The sequence below is a fragment of the Vigna unguiculata genome, chromosome 3, assembly GCF_037176805.1.
Source record: "Vigna unguiculata cultivar grain cowpea cultivar isolate G323 ecotype 2 chromosome 3, ASM3717680v1, whole genome shotgun sequence".
Lineage (NCBI taxonomy): Eukaryota > Viridiplantae > Streptophyta > Magnoliopsida > Fabales > Fabaceae > Vigna > Vigna unguiculata.
Window position 1 is genome coordinate 42,103,548 of NC_140794.1, and position 21,371 is coordinate 42,124,918.

Consider the following 21,371-nt stretch of genomic DNA (forward strand, 5'->3'; position numbering starts at 1 on the left):
CTCGTTCATGTCATTCAGCTTGTATGAACAAAGCAGAAATGGGACCAGAGAACAAAATATGGATCGATCTGGGTAAGAATTACTCCTCCATCACTGTGATTTGCCTATGAATTTGGGGACAATGAAAAATTTGTAAATTTGTCTTTAAATATTCATGAATAAGATAATTACCTACTCTGTCGATCGTTATTGGATTTAGCATATCAAATGTATACCAAATTTGTTTCTGTGATATTTATTCACTTATTGTTTTCAGGAATTCTTAATCTGGTATCTAACAGCGTGGAGATTGATATTTCATTGCTGGGAATTGATATCGTGATTTCCAACTTCCAGCATGGGTAGATGTTTCACGCATCATTGGTCTGCTTAGATGTATGTCCAAATAAAGTAAGTCTCTGCTTCAATGTTTAATACTATATCATATTGCTAAACATTACTGGAAAAAATATTTTGAAATTCATAACAAAAGATTGCTAAGTTATACATTTTGAAAGACTTCTTTGTAAACAACATTTGTTGTTTTGCTGCATCTTTTCTTGTCATTGTCATGGATTAATATCTTTAATCAAGATTTACTTTGAACTCTAGAAACTGCAACGTAGAGCTGACCGTGGCTAAATACGGGTGTCGGCAAATACAATCCGATAAAACCTAGTGACTGACCTTGAGATTTGTTTATTTTCATTGCATATGAGAGCATGATGGGAAATTGCTTTCTAATTAGCTTAAATGGTCATGGGGACTGGGACGAAGACATTGACATTCGAGGAATATAAATTTCTTGTCCATCCTTGTTACCTGTTATCAATTTAGCACTTGTGACATGGTTTGCAAGTCTTGTCACGATCAATCTGCTTCCATTGCATAATCCTGTAGCTTGGTCCAAGTTTCTCAAAAGCATTATAGGTACTCCAATCTTTAGTTTGATCTTATGGTTAGGAAGTCCAGACATACTAAGTGAATTTAGGAACTCAGAGGTGATATTGCTATAAGCATCACTTGAAGTGGATTCATCCACTAAATCAGAGCTAAGATATTATTTTTCTTCCCCTGTAAACAATTGTTAGATATATAAATAAGACTATTATTAATATCAATCATACCAACATGTACCATTATAAATTCATGACTTCCATTGGCATACCTGGAATTAGTGATAACATGTATTCATTGATTTGATTGACAATCTCAATTCTACTTGCTAATATTGCTCTGCTCTGCAAAAATGATTCTTCTGTGTACTTGTGAATTAAATCTGGATATGTTGTATTCACAATTGCCTCTATCGAATCATTGAACTTTGAAATCAGAAATTCCTTAGGTATTTCGACTTCTACTAAACCGTCATTTGGTTCTTCTAACTTACCATCACCAATTTTAACAATCCAATCTGAGAATTCCTGAATCTCGGATGCAGTACTACTTTGTAAACCTCGTTGTAGCATACGCATATTTTTTGTCAATGTTAGAACTTCACAGTGATCCCAAAGATAAGATGCATTAATTGTGGAATTTAAAATATCAGACCTGCTACCTCCAAGAATAACAGGAAGGATTTGCCTAAAGTCACCTTCGAATACTATCACTTTTCCACCAAAAACAACATTCTCTTTTGTCATACCACTCATTATGTCATTCAAAGTTCTATCTAATGCTTCAAAACAATATTTGTGTGCCATTGGAGCTTCATCCCAAATAATAAGTTTAGCTTTCTTTAACAACTCCGAATCTTCAAATCCTTGTTCGATATTGCAAACTGAATTATCTAATGTTGGTACTGGTATCTTAAATTTAGAATGCGTTGTTTGTCCTCCTGGTAGTAATAGAGAAGCTATTCCACTTGAAGCAATTGTTAGTACAATTTTTCCTTCAGAATGAAATGCTACTGACAGTGTTCTCCACATGAAAGTTTTTCCAGTTCCACCATATCCATATAGAAAGAATACTCCTTCTTGTTTATTTAGAACGGCCTTACTAATCTTTTAAAAAAATTGCTTTTCTTCACTTGAAAGAAATTGTTATGACAGTTGTTAAATAATGTCATTTTCGTTTAAAGTAATACAATAAGAAAGAACATAGATTCTGAACCTGTCATTGATCTTAAGTTGGATTGGAACAATTCTCGTTGCTCAGCAATGTTATAATTCAGTTCTGCATAAATAAGCCTATTTCCACAATTTTGGACAACAAAATCATTTGGGTATGGCATGGTTGGGAAGATCTTTAAACTGCTTCTATTATCTTCAAGCAATTTTTCTATCTCGATCAAAGTCAGGTTTTGGAGCATTTCTGTTCCAATGGTTAAATTTGCGTACAAATAATTTATAGAATTTCTTGTTACTTTGGAAGAGACAATCTCGTAATCCAATTCATGTGTAAATAAACAAAATAGATATAACCTGCAATTCCGGAAATATTTCTCTCTCTTATAGCTTCGACATATTCTGTATCATCTGTTAAAATTCCTAGAGCTAAACAAGCTTCTCTATATGTAGAATATGTTACATTGTTAACTGTGCTGATATCTATGTACGATGTTGCACCTTTTACATGGGTTAGCATTCTTCTAAGATAAAACACTTCACTAGTACTTGGAGGTACCTAAATTAGCCTTCCAATAGTATTTCCTGTTTTCCTTGGTTTCCAACATCTATCTTTCTTTACATAAATAAATTTGGAAACGAATTCAGCATATGTTAGCTTTCTGGCTTCTGCATATTTCTTATTACATTTCATCCAGCCTGTAAAAATTGATTCTGAAACTGTTGCTTTTCCCACAATATCATCCATTTTGTCATCATCCTTAAAGTACACTGCCTGTTCTCTCGATAGATGAAAAAATAATCTTTCTACTACTGGATTTTGTCCATGAATGGGGAATGAAAATATTCTCCAACATGCCTCGCATGGAGATACGTATCTGTAGTCCAGATATTGTTTGATTTCATCTACTGGTTGTTTATTCAAATATGCTTCGTTCTATTGTGGAACTATGGCAGCCGTTATTTTGTCGTAACCTTTGTTGATATACTTAAATAAGTAATTGATCGAAGTACTGCGATTACACCATTCAACATTTATATGTGCTTGGTACTTAAGAAGTAGTTTAGGGTTGTAAGGAACCACAGAACGGTTATCAAGGCAAACACCATTCTTTGTCACAGTTAATGAATCGTTCCTTATACGATAATGTGGATATCCATCTTCTGATACACTGGTGGTGTTCTGAAAGTTTTTTGGATATGGGCGCAAGCATTTTCCATTTTTTATGCAAGGCAAGGATCTATTTATAGTACCACAAGGATCGTGTATCATGTGATCTAGAACACATTGATGTAGTTGAGGACATGTAATTGGACACGGGATTTCAGCAGAAATCACTTTGTCAATATCATCAGGAGTTGGGTATTTACTGCTCGGATGCAAAAAGATGAGCAAGTGTGCATGAGGTAGGTCGCGCTTTTAAAATTCTATAGTATACATGACTACAAAATAATCATAGAACAGTTAGTATAATACAATTATATCATTATTCATAGAAGGGATTACTTACATGCAATAGTTCGGCCCAATAAATGATTTTTGGTAAGATCTATGAGAAGTTGTTCGAATTTAATCTTGAAGACCCTTGAAACTATATCAGGACGATCGGTTGAGGATAACTTTAACTTTTTCAATGCTCTAGTAATCTTTGGCCATTTAGGATTGCACGTGAAAGTTATGAAGAGATCTGGAAATCCCATATAACTACATATTGTCATTCCATCAAAATACAGTTGGTCCATAAATCTTCTACTACCAATAAAAGATGAAGGAAGAACAACCCTCTTTCCTTGTTATGATCCTTTGTGAACTACCTGAAGCTTGACAGATGTTATTATATTTATCAACCCTTAACTTAGATTCCATCATTGTATATCCATCAACAATGAATTGTTGAAAAAGTCGTCTAGATATAACCAAAATTAATGCTTCTGAGTGTCTTGTTTGCAACCTGAAACAAAACCACTCCCTAATTGTCAGTCTATTTCTTTTCTGGTTGATTCCTGGTCTATCACGATGATTGACATCATGTCTATATCCATCTTCCCCATATGGAAATAGTAAAGGATATTGAAACCCTACGTAGCTTGTGTGCAATTCATTTATTCTTTGTAATTTGCCGGATTGCTTTTCCATTATGATGTCTCTACCTGAAGCAGTATCAACATCTTCAACAATAAGGACTGCAACTTCTGAAACATTGGGAACATTGTATATCCTTCCATCTTTTGTCCTGTCTGCAATAAGTCTCAATTTCAAATCATCAAATGGTTGGTTCCTATATCTGTCCCTTGCCATTCTAAATGATTTAGCATGAACATTGAACTCATTGAGCATCTTTTTTAATTTGCTGACAATTTCCAAATCAATATTATCTTGATTCATGCGAAGAGTAAGAGCTAATATAAGTACTTGTTCAACTTTGTTTAAGTTCAATAGAAGAAACTTTTCATGTACCTTAATGATTCCATTCTATTTTGAACTTCATTTTCGGTGTCGTAAATATATAGTTGGGCAAATTTGGAAGCCCACCGGGTACTGGTAAAAGGCTCCCTATTCTATGACAAGATTGACCTTGGATTCTTAAATTGGGCGGTCCTTTTCCATTATTAAAAGTTCTGTCAACTTTAGCTCCAGGAGATGTAAAGGCAAACATCATATTGTATGTCCTAATATGACTTTGATAGTTCTTGCTTTCTTTGGATTCATTGTCAAATAACAAACGTTGCAAAACAATTGGTGGCTCTTTTAGAATTGGTAGTTGAACTTTACCATTATCGCAACACAAATGGAAAGTCGGACTTACACATCTCCTGGTCTTTTTAATCCTTTCCTCGTACCACATGTAGGCCTTGCATTCCCTGCATATGAATATTGGATCTCCAATGTCTGCGTACACTGTGTATATTCAAATATACTCTTACTAAATGAAGTACAATATACGAATAATAAAAATTATAGGTATTATATAAAATCTTATCTAGGATGCATGGGCTGTTCGATTTCCCAATCTTGTGCTATAGAGTCATGTTCCATGTCTTCGTTCTGGTCAGGTGGTGAATCTGAAAAAGGTTATTCGTATATGTCAAACATATAGTAAAAATTTCAACAATCTATAAATAATATACTACCAATTTAGAAAGTATTACCTCTAACGATATTCTCAATCTGGGGAGTTGTACTTTGATGTAGTGCAACATCTTGTACTATAGCATGGGATGATGACTCACCTGTTGAACTTTGACGAAACTCTGATGAAAACTCTATTGCAACTTGAAACTTCTGAAGCAGATTTTGGCGATGAAAAGTCTCATTATGAAATCTAAAGCTCATAGCATTAGTTTTCCTTTGACGTGGTTGTTGATTATAATTTCCTTCGATATAGTTATTTGGTTCAATCTGCCGATTGAAGAAATCCATCATTGTAATATCAGACAGTGGTGTACAATTCATTTTCCTTCGATGATCTTCATCATGTAGTTCTCTATGAGTCTTCTCTACACATTTCATTTTCTTTTCTTTGAGCATCAACTTTCTTTTTAGTCTTGCATTTGCGCAAGATGCATTGGGCTCCATCATCAAGCTGTTACTAAAACAATTATGACAAATAATATTGTTGTTCATACAAAATCATTGTACACATTTGTATTGCATATTGTATTTCAAACCAAACACAATATTTGTTTTACATTGACGAATTAAAAACTTCTCCCAGTCCATATTTACTATCTTGTTGTTGCCACAAAGCAGGTAACAATGATATAGAAATAAAAAAAATAATACAAGAACACATTGTACCTGAAACTTAATCTAGTTGATTTCTGGATTTGGTCTTCCTATAACTCTTCTATGTTTAAGTCTTTGATATACCTGAAGCTTTGAAACAAAATATCTTAAGCAAACTTTTAGATGAGGGAAAATATAAATTGCACGCCAAATTAATTTTATTTGTTTAGTTTATTGCATTTAATCCTTTATTATCGAAATGATTGATTGTATAGGATGGGGCAGTTGAACCCCTAAAAGTCATTCTGCATGTACTTCATTCATCCAAATGTCTACATTTATTAATGAAGGTTTTCTTTTTTTAAATAATTTTTATAATTAAGTTAAAAAGTAATGATGGTTGGCGTAGAACCTTCCATTCGATGAGTTTCAAGTTGTTTCAGAGTTATATATAGTCTGTTACTATTCACTTCTGCATTGTCCAAAAAACTTTCGAACTTCACCAACCAAATTTTCTGAAATGTCGAATTCTGAGGCAAACGAAAACAATTCTGCAAGATGGTATTCCTTCAAGAATTGGTTCCAGAGTTCACTGCACTTGGTATTTCCAACATGGGTAAGTATTGAACTTATGATTTCATTTTTCTTGATAATGATTGTTAGATTTGTGGTAAAGATTCAAACTTTCATCAAGTTATCATCTTCCACACCGTAAATACATAGATTTTTTGTAAACAAATCCTTGCTTGCTATATGTAATACTTTGGTTCTTTCTAAAGATGAATAAAAAAGATGACTTCTTTTCGTTTCGAAACTGTTGGGTAGGATTCGTTCGTTTTGATGAAACTTTCTTTGACTACTGGGGACAACATATGGAGATGGGGACAAACTACTTTCGTGATTCGGTAGGAAACTATCTTATGGTTGAATTTGAAGAGCCTTTCATGCAAAATCGAAGCTTTCGTATAGCACGGGAAATTTCAATTTTTTATAAATTGGATGATCTATACTGGTTGGGGATACTATATTGTGGACACCGTTACTTTCAGATTCGTATTTTCAATTTGGCTATGAAAGAAATAGATTATCCTGCTCCGAAACTGGTTCCTAATCCCCAACGACCTTTATCTTCTTTGAGGTTTTTCACTTGCTATAAATTAGAACTATTTTTACCTCAGGTATTATTTTAAGATTCATAAGTTCATCTTGGTTTCTTAAGCTAGTTATTAATTATACTTTTAAACTGGTGCAGACATGCATTAAGTTGGACTATGCCTTTGTTATTTTTTGGGCACATGAATTGGATTATGACAACATTCAACTAATTGATCCACGTTACAAGAAACATGATGTTGGTATACACAAGTCGGCAAATGGTGACTTGATTCTACAGAAAGGGGTGTTAGAGATGGCTGAATATTTCAACGTCAAGGAAAACAAAATCATACATATGAGTTATGTTGACAGAAATACGTTTTTATTTAGGCTTTTTTCATCTGAGGGAATTGAAATTAATTATGCTCCTCAAGTGGTCAGCGTTAGTAACCATGATACACATCTCGGAGACTATGACCCTGCAGATTTTTACTATTCAATGGCCAAATGCTTATCTGAGAATGATACCAAATCATCATCACTGGTATATGATTTTTGACCTTAGATGTTATAGTGCAATGTATTTTCATGTGTTCTAATTATAACTACCGATTTGATTTTCTTTCAGTACTTGGAATCCGAATTTGCAGCTAAAGCTCTTGTTAAGAAGAGAACACGATACATATTGGTCAATGCTGAAGGTGATTGTTGGCCTTGTACAATTCAAAGATCTGGAAGAAGGAACAAATAATGCTACTTAAGTTGTGGGTGGAAAAAATTCTGCAAGCAGAACAAATTAAAGGAATGAACCATAATCAGACTTGGTGTAGATAAGGAACTATCGAATTTTATCTATGTAATGAAGATAAAAGTATAGCCTTTGTATTTGGTAGTTTGTTTTGTCCAACAATTAACCACAATAGTATTTCGTAGGTCCATCAGAAGAACAACAATCTTTTTGATATATATCTGTTAACAAATGCTGGTTATCGTTATATATTTATATATATAAACATACATTTTGTAGGTCTATAGAATTCTTATTTATTACTAATTCTATCTGTAATTACCTTGCTTATTCTTATATTTTGTACCTCTTCATGCATACAATAATGTTATAACCATAGTTCGACCTTCTACACAATAAATAGTATAATATATTGAATGTGCGTGGGAACTTAGGACGATAAATTCACACAGGCTTAAATGATTAAGCTGATAGAATATCAATTTGAATATACGACGAAATAACTTAAACACATTTCCAAACATAATAGTTAATTGTGAATGGAACTTAGAATTTTGATGTGCAATAGTAAATAATAACATTTACATAATAATATAGTTGGTAAACATAATATTTGGTAAACATAGTTCGTGGATAAAATATTACAACGATGGTATAGTAAAAATAAACAACTGTCCGCAAATCCAAATGTAGACAAAACCATTAATATGATAATGATTTCCATACAGGACACCATCACCAACTTTGATCATCACGACATCAAAATCCATATGTATTTACAAACTTGACTGGTCAACCTTAGAGCTTCTCCTATTTCATCTGCTTTTTAGTTTTGGACCTAGAAAATTCTGCAATTGAAATATCATCCAGATGGTCGCAGTCAACCTCAAAGTCGAACAACAGTTCCTTGGTAGGGGTAACACAGAAGTCAATATAAGGATCATGATCTGCGGATCCACTCAAAGTCAACTGCACATTCCAAACAATTTTTTATTATATTTATTTTGTGGATTACAAAAACATGTAAAACTAACATAAGAATAGATTATATATTACCATGCACATATCAGCTTCTGTATTTTGATCAAAACCTGTCTGTCCAATGATTTCTTTGTTCTGTGATTTTTAAACATAAAATCCTTACTTCAAATCAATAGTACTATCAAAATTAAGTATACAATGAGTTTAAACTCTACATACCTTTCCTGTATGGCATGCACTTTTAGTGGAACCACCAGACTTTGATTTGTTTGTGGATCCATCAAATGATTTAGATTGCTTTGTGGAAACACATACAGTTGTGGGACTTGACTCTTCAATCTGTCAAATTCATTCAACAAATTTGAATAAATTTATAATTATGAAAGAAGTACAAAATTTTACAAATTAGACGTACCTGTTTTGTATGACGACCACTTATATTCAGTCCAATTGTTTGAGATTGCGTATTGAGACCACATATAGCCTTGGGGCTTGACTCTTTGGGCTATCATTCAGCCAAAAGTAAACTGTAAAAATCTACAATTAAGAAAGTAAAAAAAATTGATATTACATATACCTTTATCCCATGAGGTGCACTTTTAATAGACCCAATTGTTTTTGGTTGCTTATTCCAAACGCATATACCTGCTGCTTTAGTTCCTTTATCCTGTCATTGAAAATCAAAGTACTAAATACATAATCTCAAACTAAGTTATTACATCACGAAATCAATAAAAAGGAAAAACAACTAAATCATAATCAAGAGAATGACCTCCTTTCTTTCGGGTTCGCCCTTGGAGTTTGCTTCGGTACTCGAATCACATGTACCTTCACCACTGCTGTCCTTAATCTACATATGAATAATAGTAAAAAAATCATGTTATGAAGGATAAGTCAAACACATAAATTCTCTTGGTACAACATATTAACCTACCATCTTAGGATCAAGTTTACTTCTAATTGAAGCAATAGTTTCAGGATTGGTTGAAGCTTTCATTACAGAGGAAGATCTGTTACTTGGTTGAACTCTAACCTTAAAAGCAAGAGTACATCCTAGCAAAGCATCTAAATCCTCTGGAAAACATTTGGGATCATCTTCACCATCCTAAAATTAAAAAAGTGCAATCTTACACATCCATTTAGTGAAACAATTGACAAACAAACTAATATCACCTCAATCATCTTATTCATCAATTCAATAGCTGATACACCAATCAAGTTAGTACAGTCTTGATCCCACATTACAAAATTTTTGTAACTGTCTCCATCTGTAACCTGTAATTCTAACTTATATCTGAAACAAAAAGATTTAGTTATTTAATAACATATTACTGATGTAAACATGAAAAATATCTAAAATATAAATACAAACCTAATTCCATGCTTTTCATTATCAAACCCACAGAGAACACACTTAAAAGGACCTACTTCATCAATCTTCTTCCTGCAACTATTGCATATTGGATAACATCATCCACCATTACCTAAATTAAACTTTACAGTATTTGGAACGGTAACACAATATTGTTCCTATTACAAAACAAAACAAACTTATATCAACAAATAAATCATAAATTCAACAAAAATGTTACAAAAACCCAGAACAACTTACTGATTACCTCTTTCATACATGTAATTTCAGATATCGTACGCACAACAGCTTTATACATAAATTTCTCATGTTCACTATACTGGGACGGTGAACTCAATTGGCTACACTCTTGACTCGGATTAACTTCATTGCCAAAACGTCTAAGTACAAAATTTAAAACATTATAATACAATATATGTTAAACATAATGTTAGTATCTAAAATATAACAAAACATACTCTATCCATTGCTCCCTGAATCGAACTAACTCAGTACATTCTTCACCCATAAAGAGCTTTGAACCATTCCAGGAATTGGATATTGAGACTGGCCACCGTCCTAAATTAACAGCAAGATCAACACACACAAAAACACAAAACACACAAATAAAATGGACAAACCTGAACACGGCTTAATCTTAGCTTGTGTCAACATAACGACAAGAAGATAGGAATCTGATTCACCCCTCCAATTACTCATAAACTTGAAGTAATATGAATCCCACAACGTACAACCAATGACTGCAAAACTATAAAAAATGCGACAATAGTTTAAAAATATCAAGTCATAAATGAGAATACAACAATATTAAAAAACATAGTAAATAATTACTAACCTCATATCCCTTATATGAAAGACCACATTCTTCGACTGAGGATTACACCTCACATTGTCAACCACTCCAATAATATCTAAAACAAATAATAACAACCCATTCAACTCATAATCTTCATATACTAAATTTCAAAGAACAACATCATATGTACATACCATACACCAGATCAATAGAGTAATTTCCATCCACTATATCTTCAATACTTTTGAAGTTGTAAACGTTCAGTGGAATACTCGAAATTGGTTGTTGTTTTATAGTTGTTGCCCCAATGAACAACAATTTGTAAGGATGTTCACATACCCGAAATTATCCTTGATTTTTCAATATCTTAAAGTTATGCATTATATAGGTTTGACCCTCTACCACTTTTTCTTCCCACAAACATAAATCCTCCTTTTTTACCATGGCAGGAATCATATCACCCTGGAAAAAAAAGCATAAAAATAGCAACACATAAAACAGCAACACATAAAATAGCATCACAATTGCATTACCTTCTGATCCAAAAGAATCAACTCAATATGACGACTGTTATCCCGGTTTTGAACAAACCACAAGTCTTTCACTCTAACAACAAGTTTCAATGTTTCTTTCTTGTCATCAATATCTTTGATGAGATCAAGTTTTCTCGCCATCAGAAGATACAAACACAACCTACACCAAGTTAACATACAAACAACGTAATAACACCAACTACAGAATCTGACAAAAAAATAACAGCAACTCTTAAACGGAAAGAACAAACTGAAACCATAACTCATGAAACTCAAAAACATAGAATACATACCTGGTAAACCATACAAAACTAAAACAACAAAAAAAACGAACGAAACTACAAAATCAAAACTGAACCAACTAAAAAGACAACAAACATAAATAATCCCAATATCCAAAACTGAAAAACTAACAAAACTGGAGAACTGAAAAAATAACAAATATTAAACGGAAAAAAATGGAAAACCAAAAATAACACAAACCCACAACGAACTCAGAAAAAAAAAATAAAGACTCAACCACAAAAACCAAAGAAATGGAAAACCTGAAGAAGATGGGATAAGATACTACAGAACGGAGAGTAAAAACTGAGGAAGAAGAAAAGAACCCAGCTGAAACAATTTTTAAAATATAGAACAATGAACTTTGATCGCAAAGGAACTGAGCTCATTAATTAATCCATGCAAATCAATCAAATCATGCAGTACTCCTCTATCTAAGGCGGGAAACCGAAAATGACTTCTTTGGCCACACAATCGAACAAAATCGAAGCTTGATCATAGGGAAACATTCGTCAGAAATGGAAATGAAAATGGCCAGATCACGGAAGAAGCAAACTTACCAAAAAACCTAAAAATGGGACAGTTGTCAAGAATTTAAGTTGGGGTATTTGGGTCTTTTCCAGAGGTCATTGTTTTCTTATATTTTAGAAGTGATTATTAGTTTTATCTTTTGTTATAACTAATTTATAATATATTACACGCATAATCAGAGGTAGATCATTTAAGGGGCGAGGGTTTTATGTTCCAATTTTTTTAAAAAAATTTTGGATTGTATGTATATATATTAGGAATTTTCAAATATTTTTTGAAAAGTTTCAAATTATATTAGAAATGGATGGAAATTAAATTTGGTATATTTTTGTTTCTTTTATAAAACATAATATTTAATATTAATAAATAATAATAATAAAATATAATAAAAGAATAAAATTATTTATTAAGATATTTTTTATTTTTTTTATTGTCTTCATTTTTTTACATATTTGTATTAATTTTTCACTCTCATCTGTCTTCCTTTTGTTTATGAACAGAAAAGAAAACTAAATACAAATTCATTACTTTTGCTCTCATTTCTTATTTGTTCTATTCCATTTTTGAAGAAAAAAAAAAACTCTTTCTTGATATTAAAATATTACTTTAATAATTTGCATTATTTTTTATCTTATGAATTTTTTAATGATGAGTGGGGTAACAACAAATAAGACATGCTTTTGGAAAGTTAAAGAGAAATGAAAAAAAAAAAGAGTGAAGTTATCTTTGTACGAGTCATCAAATAAACACATGGTGTTTATAAGTGAGACACCTAAGTCTATAGTGATATCATAACAATCATTTTACTCTCAAAACTCTATTGGAAGGTCTTAAAAGCCATGACAATTTAAGAGATATGGATATGAGTCACTGCCTATGTGTAGGAGTGGCAAAACGACTCGTTTTGGCCCGCCAAAAATGGATTGGATCGGACTAATCTGCCACTAAAAAATGGGTTAAAAATATAAAAAAATTTCATATATAGACATAGTTTTATTGGCACCAAATATAATATATAATATGATAGTTTTATTTAAACCACCCCAACACCCACAATCAATAAATTATATAAAGTAATGATTTAAAGTTGTAAATAATGTTAATTAAATTATGATAATCTCTTTAAAAAAAATTAATATCAATGTAAATAGTTTGTGCATCTAAACATTATTAATCTAATAAATTATGAAATATAATTTGTGATTTTTAACTATTATTGTTGAAGATTAAACTATTTGTAATTCTCTATGGATATTTATCGTATCATAATTTTTTTTTTCATAATTACTAATAAAACATAATGATATAGAGCATTTAAATTAGGACACCAATACTTATTACAATCTATGGATATTAACCAATACTTTTCGTTAATTATTTAGTTTAACATAAAAAAAATACATCCAATAATTAGATCAATATTTTAAAAAATGAAAATATAAAAAAAAATTATTATAAAAATTCTAAAATTTTCACTTCATAAACAATTGTTCACTGTTTTCATAAAAAAATTGTGGAAAATAAAACTATCAGAACTTCAATTTGCGAGATTTGAAAAAATGGAGACAAGATTTTTTTTTTTTTTTATATCTGTGGTATTATAGAATTCTAATACTTTGTTGTATGGTTTTATTATTTTTCATTATATAGAATTATTTATTAAGTTATTAATTAATAAAATATATTAAATCATATTTTATAAGTGAAGAGTTTATATAATTGAACTTAAAATTGAGAATTATATATTTTTATGTAAAGAAAATAATATAAAAAATAAAAAATATTAAACATAAAAAATATTTAATTTATTATGATTCATAATCCACAATTTAAATATAACCACACAAAGTTATATGATAAGACGAGGAAAAGTGCCTTTAAAACATGTCAGTGAATTATTTGATACAAAAAGTCAAGAGAGAGAAAAAAAATTAAAAAAAATATTATAAACCTAAAAGAATAATATATATATATATATATATAAGGATTTTTTTCTGTCTTTTTTTTTCATTTTTATTCTTTAAGTTATCGTAATATTTAATTTCAATTTTTTTAAATTTAAATATATTTTTTAAAGTAAATAAATAAATCTACTAAATAAATAAAATTATTTATAAAAAAATAACACACAACGCATTATTTTTATTATTATTATTATTATTATTTATTTTTTAAGTGACTATTTTTCAAATTTAACTGTTTCGTTATTTAACCGTTTTTTAAATTTAATCATGTTTAAAAATAAATAAAAATAATCTATGATCAAATTGTAAAAGTTATTTATATTTTGTTTATAAGTATAATTTTATTATTTATATCATTAAAAAAAATGAACGGTACGAAATGAGTATTTAACATAAATATGAAAATGGAAACAAGATGAATATATGTATATCTACCTTCGTTTCTATCTCAATTGGAAAAATAGGAAATGTTTTGTATTTATATTCGTAATCAGTTAATATAAAAATATTTCTTTAAAATGGAAGGGTTGGAAAAATACTCTATCACCTTTATTTGTTTATTTGGGCTGTTACAATAAAATGTCCTCCTACTTCTTTTTTTTTAAATAAATACTACAAAACATAAAAGAAAATATATTCCATATATTTGTGGTTAATACTAAAACACAAACGAAACATAAAGAAAATCTGTTCCAGATATTTATCGTAAAACAATGCCGATCAGACTAAATAATGTGTTAATGAATGCAAAATGCTAAAAGTTAATTTAACCTTTCTATCAAATATGACCTCAATTGACGTGATTGTAATAATTGAAATAATGTTAATGAGAACATCTCTTTCACTGTGCCAACACTCACTCCATAATAGTTATTTGCTTTCTTCTTCCAACATGCCTGTTAAACTAATATCTTAGCTTAGGTTTCATGAGAGAGGATCACCGTTAAGTTGTTAGGTTTGATAGAGATGGGAAGGAAAATGAAAAGAAAAATAGAAAAAGATAAAAAATTAATAAAAGTAAAGGTTGTTTGTTTTAGAAGAGTAAAATACAGATTACAAAAAAAAAAAGTTTAATTGATGACGAATTTTAATAACAAAAAATATATTCAGAAATTAATTTAAAAGTTATTTTTTAATTAAAATCTAATATGGAGGTTGACTTTTTTAATAGTCGAAAATTTTGACAATTTAAAGATTAATTTATGATAATGTTATGAAATAAAGCGAATAAGAGAGAGAATAATAGATAATAAAGAAGAGAAGAAACAATAGAGAATGAGAGAATATGGAGTAGCTCATCTGTATATTATTATTGATAGGAAGACTCCTATAGATACAACATATAATCCATACAGGAAACAAATCAACCAAATTAATACAAATATTTATATAAAAAGTAATGAATCATATGAGTATCAATAATATGAAATTATATGAGTAAGTGTATCAAATCAATGGACAATCATTAATTTATAACAGATAAAAATTATTTTAATTATTAATTTAAAAATTAATTATAATTTTTTTGAAACTATTTTAATTACTAATAATTATTAAAAAAATATAATTAGTGTAAATTACGTTAAAATGAGACATGAATTGTTATAAAATGATAAAATTATGTTGAAATAAAGTAAAATTGATAAAAAAATAAATTGAAATAATTTATGGTTGAGCAGTTTAAATAAAACTATTTTATTTATAAATAAAATATTAACTCATAACCACAAAATTAAATGCAACTATTTTAGTTTTATTTTAGTTTAAGCAATCATTAACTTTGACTCAAGAATTTTTTACTTTATTTGAGTTCTTGAGTTTAACATCTCAACTTTTAACACAAAAATTATTATTATTATTATAATTTTTATTATTATAACTATTAATTTTATTATTATTATGATTATTACAGGTTGTCATTATTATTTCCTTACATCTTGCATATGTATAAAGGCAAGCAGGTAAAAGAAGGAGGAAGAACTCCTTGACAGCAATGGAGCAACTAGCTCACTGAGCCAGGACCAGGCTACACCACCAGCAATGGACCATGATACGTTATCACTGACACCCGCACCACCACCTCCATAGCAGCGGGACCATCACAACACCAGGCAACGCATCCAACAATTGCACTGCCGACTAACACCTGTTTTATTAGGAATCTAAATATTAAATTTAAGTTCAAATAAAAAATAAGAAAGTTGAGATCATTTAAGAATAAAAACATATAAAATTATCGTTTCAAAAATTTGAATTAAGAACAATGTTAATTCTTTATTTGTGGATTAAATTAATATCTCATTAATATTAAATATCTCTGACAATCCTCTTCTAAAAGATATAACATCCTGCGACTTTATCACAACTACCTACAAACAACAAAGTATCAAAATGTAAAAATATGAACAATTTCTGAAGAGAATTTTATTTTTTTTATTACTATTACATTTTATCTATTAGTAATTTTTTATTAACATTGTTTTTTATTAATATTTTTTATTATTAAATTATTAATTTTTATTTTTATTATTTGAAATTAAAACCTGGTATACATGTGCTTCTCTTTCCTCTTCCACACCTTTTTGATATTATGTTTGAAGAAATAAACAGTAAAAAAATATTGTTTTTCTCAGAATTTCGGTGCATCCAGATCAGACACGAATGCCAATATCATAAGGTTCTCCGCAGATCCGTGATTCTCTCTTTCCCAGAGAGTGGATCCGAAAACACTGTAAAATTTCTAAGTAAGAGGAAAGCATGTTATTCTGATGTATGAAAATTACGTCAGAGAAAAAGATAAGATTTCATTAACAGTAAGGATAAAAATAAGACTAAAGATCCAATGATTCTAAATCATACTGTCTTAAAAGGAGTTTTAAAACATTGTTTACTAGAGTGGTGATCTTAAAAGTAGATTGAAAGATTGTTTATTAGATTGGTGATTTGATTTTATTTGTTTATTAGTGTTAAATTTGTTTATTAGATTGGTCACTCTTTACTGTACTCAAATATTTGTGTTGGAATAATCTGATACTCTTTTTCTTTGTAAATTGTTTATTAGATTATCAATTAAATTCGTTTAGCTGTATTTTAAACTGCATTGTCTCTTTAGTCTATAGATAATAGACAGATTGATATTTTAATAATTTTATATAGAGTTTATATACAGTATTTAGTTTGATATTTTATATATATTGGTTGATTACTATTAGAACTGAAGAAGGTTTTTTTTTTCTATATAATGGTTTATTTATTTTTATAATTAAATCAATTTGTTTATAAAAATATATAAGAAGATAAATAGTTTATTATAATGTTGGTCTATAATGCATTTCCTCTTCAATTTTATTTCCCTTGTATTCTATAAAAAAATATAGTCTCTATTATTTGGCTAACTTCTTGCATTATTAACCCTTTAATTTGATATTAATTCTTAATACTTTATGAGAAGTTAAATTTTCTTTGAAGGATTGTGTGAGAAAAAAACAACAACAAAAAATTGAAAAGTAAAAGAAAAATTATATGCGAAAATCGTCTAAAACAAAAATGGCTTATGTGACACTCTTAATTACTATGGAACCATATTACTACTAATTGATTTACTGAACATCTCATCTCACATTTAGTGGATAATTCATATAAGTATAATTATCTTTATAATCCTCCTCTCGATAAAGTTTTTCAAAATAAAAATTGCATTTTATCTAAAAGAATAGAAACGCATTATAAACCTATAATATACAAAATATTTACATCATTCAACTTTCCTCAACCCCTCACTCTTGAGTACTCTTACATTTCCTCATAGACACACCGTAAACATGTAAATACAAAATATCAAGTTTTAAAAGAAGTATCTAGTTGAATTACCTATAGATAAATACACAAAATCAATTGTAAAACAGTCAAATAAAGGTTATGGTATCTACAAAGACTTAACAAGTATATTAGTAATTAGTTTTTAGTTTTTGGACATTTTTATATTTGGTATAAAGAGTACATGTATAATGCAAACTCAACATCCGAATTCTGTAAGGCCCTATTCTTTTTCTGCCTTTAACAGAAAGGGCTGCCCCAAATCTGATAGGCCTAAGAGTTGGCCCAACGGATAAAACTGATCCTAGTCTGCCCTAATGTGTACGCTTTCACTCTTTCAGAAAGATCAGCCGTCACCTTACTTCCATCTCACAGAACGCTCTGCTAGGGTTTGCTCTAGGTCTTCTTCGAGCTAACTCACACCAGCTCCTACTCCACGTAAGTCAATCCTCAGCTCATGTTCCTTCTTTTCATGGTCTATGTTCATTGTTTACCGTTAGGATTTGGTAATAACCCGTCCCTTTTCTCTGTTTTACCGTTCGTTCCAGCTTGTTGACCATCCTAGGGACAGTTTTGCTCACTATGTGCGTGTCGGAGCATTCCACTAGCTTGTTTTCCAGGTACGGGAAGCTAGGGTCCGCCCTTTTCTTTTGAGTAATATTGATTGTGCCTTTGTTTTGCCGTTTGGATATGTTTGGTATGTTATATGAACTGGGGTGTGATGATTTTGTGCCATTTTTGAATCTGTTGAGTGTAAATGCACGAGAGAACAGAGGTGAGCTCTGGTTTTCTCGTCCAAGCGAGCTTGTCTCGCCTAGGCGAGATCAATAGAGACTCGCCCAAGATGTTTCACGCGAAAGGTTGCTCAGGCGACCCACTGATAATGTTAATTTTTACTATTATCTAAGCTATATTTCATTAGCAAAATCATCTCTTCCAAAGCTTTTAACCTACTTAATCCTCAATTTTACCTTACTTCTGTAAATAAATACATTGTGGGTTACATTGATCTAAATATACCACTAATCCCCATTTTTTGTGTCCTTTTGATAGATTGGAAGCTTTGTTCCAAGAGCCCAGACAAATGAGTAACCCGGAACAGCAAGGAGAAGTGCAAAAATGTCAACAGGAAGCGCCTAGCGACATAAAGGCAATGCCAGACGGCAGCCACCGTCAGCGCCAGGCGCCAGACTAGCGCCAACCAGGCGCCACTGTTGGTCACCACCTGGCGGCACTTGGTCACCGCCGAGCAGTAGCGGGAAGACTTGCCCCTTGTTTGGTGGCTTGCGCCTAACAGTGAGACCCTTCCACCAGGCGCCAGTGTTCGCTGATGTGGCAAGTTGGCTCTTTTTCTTCTGTTTTCGCGAGAGAAAATGGATCTTGGACATTTTGGAGCTCGAGCAACGCGATTTGGAGAGCTTGGAGAAGTGTTAGGGCGTGTGGGAACAACTCCATCTTCCTCTTTGTATCTCTTTCTCTTCCATTTTCCTTTTTGTAAGCTTGAGCTCTCCATGACAATGGAGAGCTAAACCCATTTTTGTTGGGGTTAGATGTAGCCACTGAACTTTCATGTATTTTTGAATGGTTTGAATATATATATATATGCTTCTTCCATTGATTTCTAGTATCTTTGTTTATGTATTTAAAGCTTGCTTTGTTTTACCCATTCATTGCATGATATTTGGGTCATTAGGTATTGGAAAATATCTCTTGAAACCTTGAATTGGAACAAGATACCTAATGGAACTTGTATCTAGGAATGGAACTTGACCCATTAGTTGTCTTAAACCCTAATTTGTAAAGCGGGTTTGTTTATTTAGGGATTCAAGGAATTGACTCTAAATAAGGAAACCTAGGCTCATTCAACTAAGGGATTAGAGTTTGAGTATACTTGTGGGTTGACATTAGTAATTAATGGAGAAGAGTTTTATTGCTTAATATACATGAGAGTGAAGTAGGTGAAGTCTAACTCCAACAATATCAATCCATTGCATTTCTAGTCCTTACCATTTTCTAGAGTCTTCAAATATCCAAGTTCAATTTTACTTGTTTATGAAATATTTACTTTCTTGCATACAAAAACCCAAATTATGAATTTATTCATTAGTTTAAATTAGTCACTAATTACACAATTATTTACTATACACGAGTCTCTTAGGAAACGATACCCCGGTCTTACCGATTACTACTTGTGCGACTTGGTACACTTGCCAAAGTCTTAACAAGCTTTTGGCGCCGTTGCCGGGGACCCGTGTCTAATACTAGACTTTTGTGTGATTTTTGACTTATTTAGACTAAATTCTTTTGTTCATATTTATTGTTTTTGTTTACTTCTATACGCACATTAATTTTGGGCTAACTTGTAGTTCGAGCTTGCTTTTGTTGTTGCTTTATAGTTTATGTAGGGTAGGGTCCGTACAAGGAGGACTACATCTTTAGAACCACTCCTTGCCGATCCTGAAATAGAGAAAACCGCCCGTAGAAACAATAGTGCCACAAGGAGAAGGCGAGCTCAAGCACAACAAGTCGCCCATCACTCTTCTGCTTCAGACACTCTTCTGTCTACTTCTCAGAATCTCGATTCTTTTCCTGAAGAAGAAATGGCCGAAAACCCTAATGGTGATGGTAGAGGTCGTGCATGACGCACTCTGGAAGATTATGCTGCGTTCACAGGGACCATTAATTTTAACAGTATTGCTCGACCAACGGCGAATGCTACTAATATGGAGATGAAGCCAGCTCTAATCCGTTTGGTGCAAAGTAATCAGTTTAATGGATTGGCTCATGAGAATCCATATACACATTTGGCCACCTTCTTAGAGATATGCAATACAGCGAAAATCCATCAAGTGCCTGATGAAGCCATTCGACTGAGTCTATTCCCTTTCTCTCTGGCGGGAAATGCCAAAGTCTGGCTAAATTCCTTCCCTGAAAACAGTCTCACTAGCTGGGAGGATGTGGTTGCCAAATTCTTGAGCAAGTATTTCCCTCAATCTAAGATCAACAAAGGCAAACAAGAAATCTCTGCTTTCCAGCAAGACGTGGATGAATCCTTGGGGCAAGCATGGGACAGATTCAAGGGACTGCTCAGAAAGACTCCCATTCATGGGTTTGATGAACCTACACAGCTCACTCTTTTCTTGGCAGGGCTTAAATCCCAGTCAAAGCTTATGTTGGATGCCTCTGCTGTGAGATCCAGAAAATTCATAAAAATTAATAATTAATAGAGTATAAGAAATAGGGATGGCAACGGGGCGGGGCGGGTACGGGTATCATGATCCCATCCCCATCCTCATAATAAAAATTCATCCCCATCCCCATCCCCAAACCCAACGGGTATACAACTTTTGACCCATCCCCATCCCCACCGGGTAACGGGTATTTTCTTATACCCATACCCATACCCATACCCATTTTTTTATTGTTCCATATATCAATTAAATATTTTTTATAAAAAAAATTTAAAAATCACACCAACGGA

At 31.4% G+C, this 21,371-nt stretch overlaps 2 long non-coding RNA genes, 1 other non-coding gene and 1 pseudogene across 3 annotated transcripts; all 4 read right to left on the reverse strand.

Annotated features, from left to right (window-relative positions):
- Positions 1–481: 481 nt before the first annotated feature.
- LOC114175425 (uncharacterized) lies at positions 482–5,622 on the reverse strand (annotated as a pseudogene).
- Positions 5,623–8,453: 2,831 nt separating this feature from the next.
- On the reverse strand, positions 8,454–8,899 carry LOC146887869 (uncharacterized). The gene is made up of 3 exons (XR_014993671.1): positions 8,816–8,899; positions 8,672–8,731; positions 8,454–8,584 (listed from the first exon to the last, which is right to left on the reverse strand). It is a non-coding gene; the product is annotated as an uncharacterized LOC146887869 (long non-coding RNA).
- Positions 8,900–9,882: 983 nt separating this feature from the next.
- Positions 9,883–10,518, reverse strand: LOC146887870 (uncharacterized). The gene is made up of 3 exons (XR_014993626.1): positions 10,427–10,518; positions 10,216–10,348; positions 9,883–10,126 (listed from the first exon to the last, which is right to left on the reverse strand). It is a non-coding gene; the product is annotated as an uncharacterized LOC146887870 (long non-coding RNA).
- A 10,377-nt stretch (positions 10,519–20,895) lies between these two features.
- On the reverse strand, positions 20,896–21,002 carry LOC114180050 (small nucleolar RNA R71). Its single transcript, XR_003603625.1, has one exon. It is a non-coding gene; the product is annotated as a small nucleolar RNA R71 (small nucleolar RNA).
- Between the last annotated feature and the right edge of the window lie 369 nt (positions 21,003–21,371).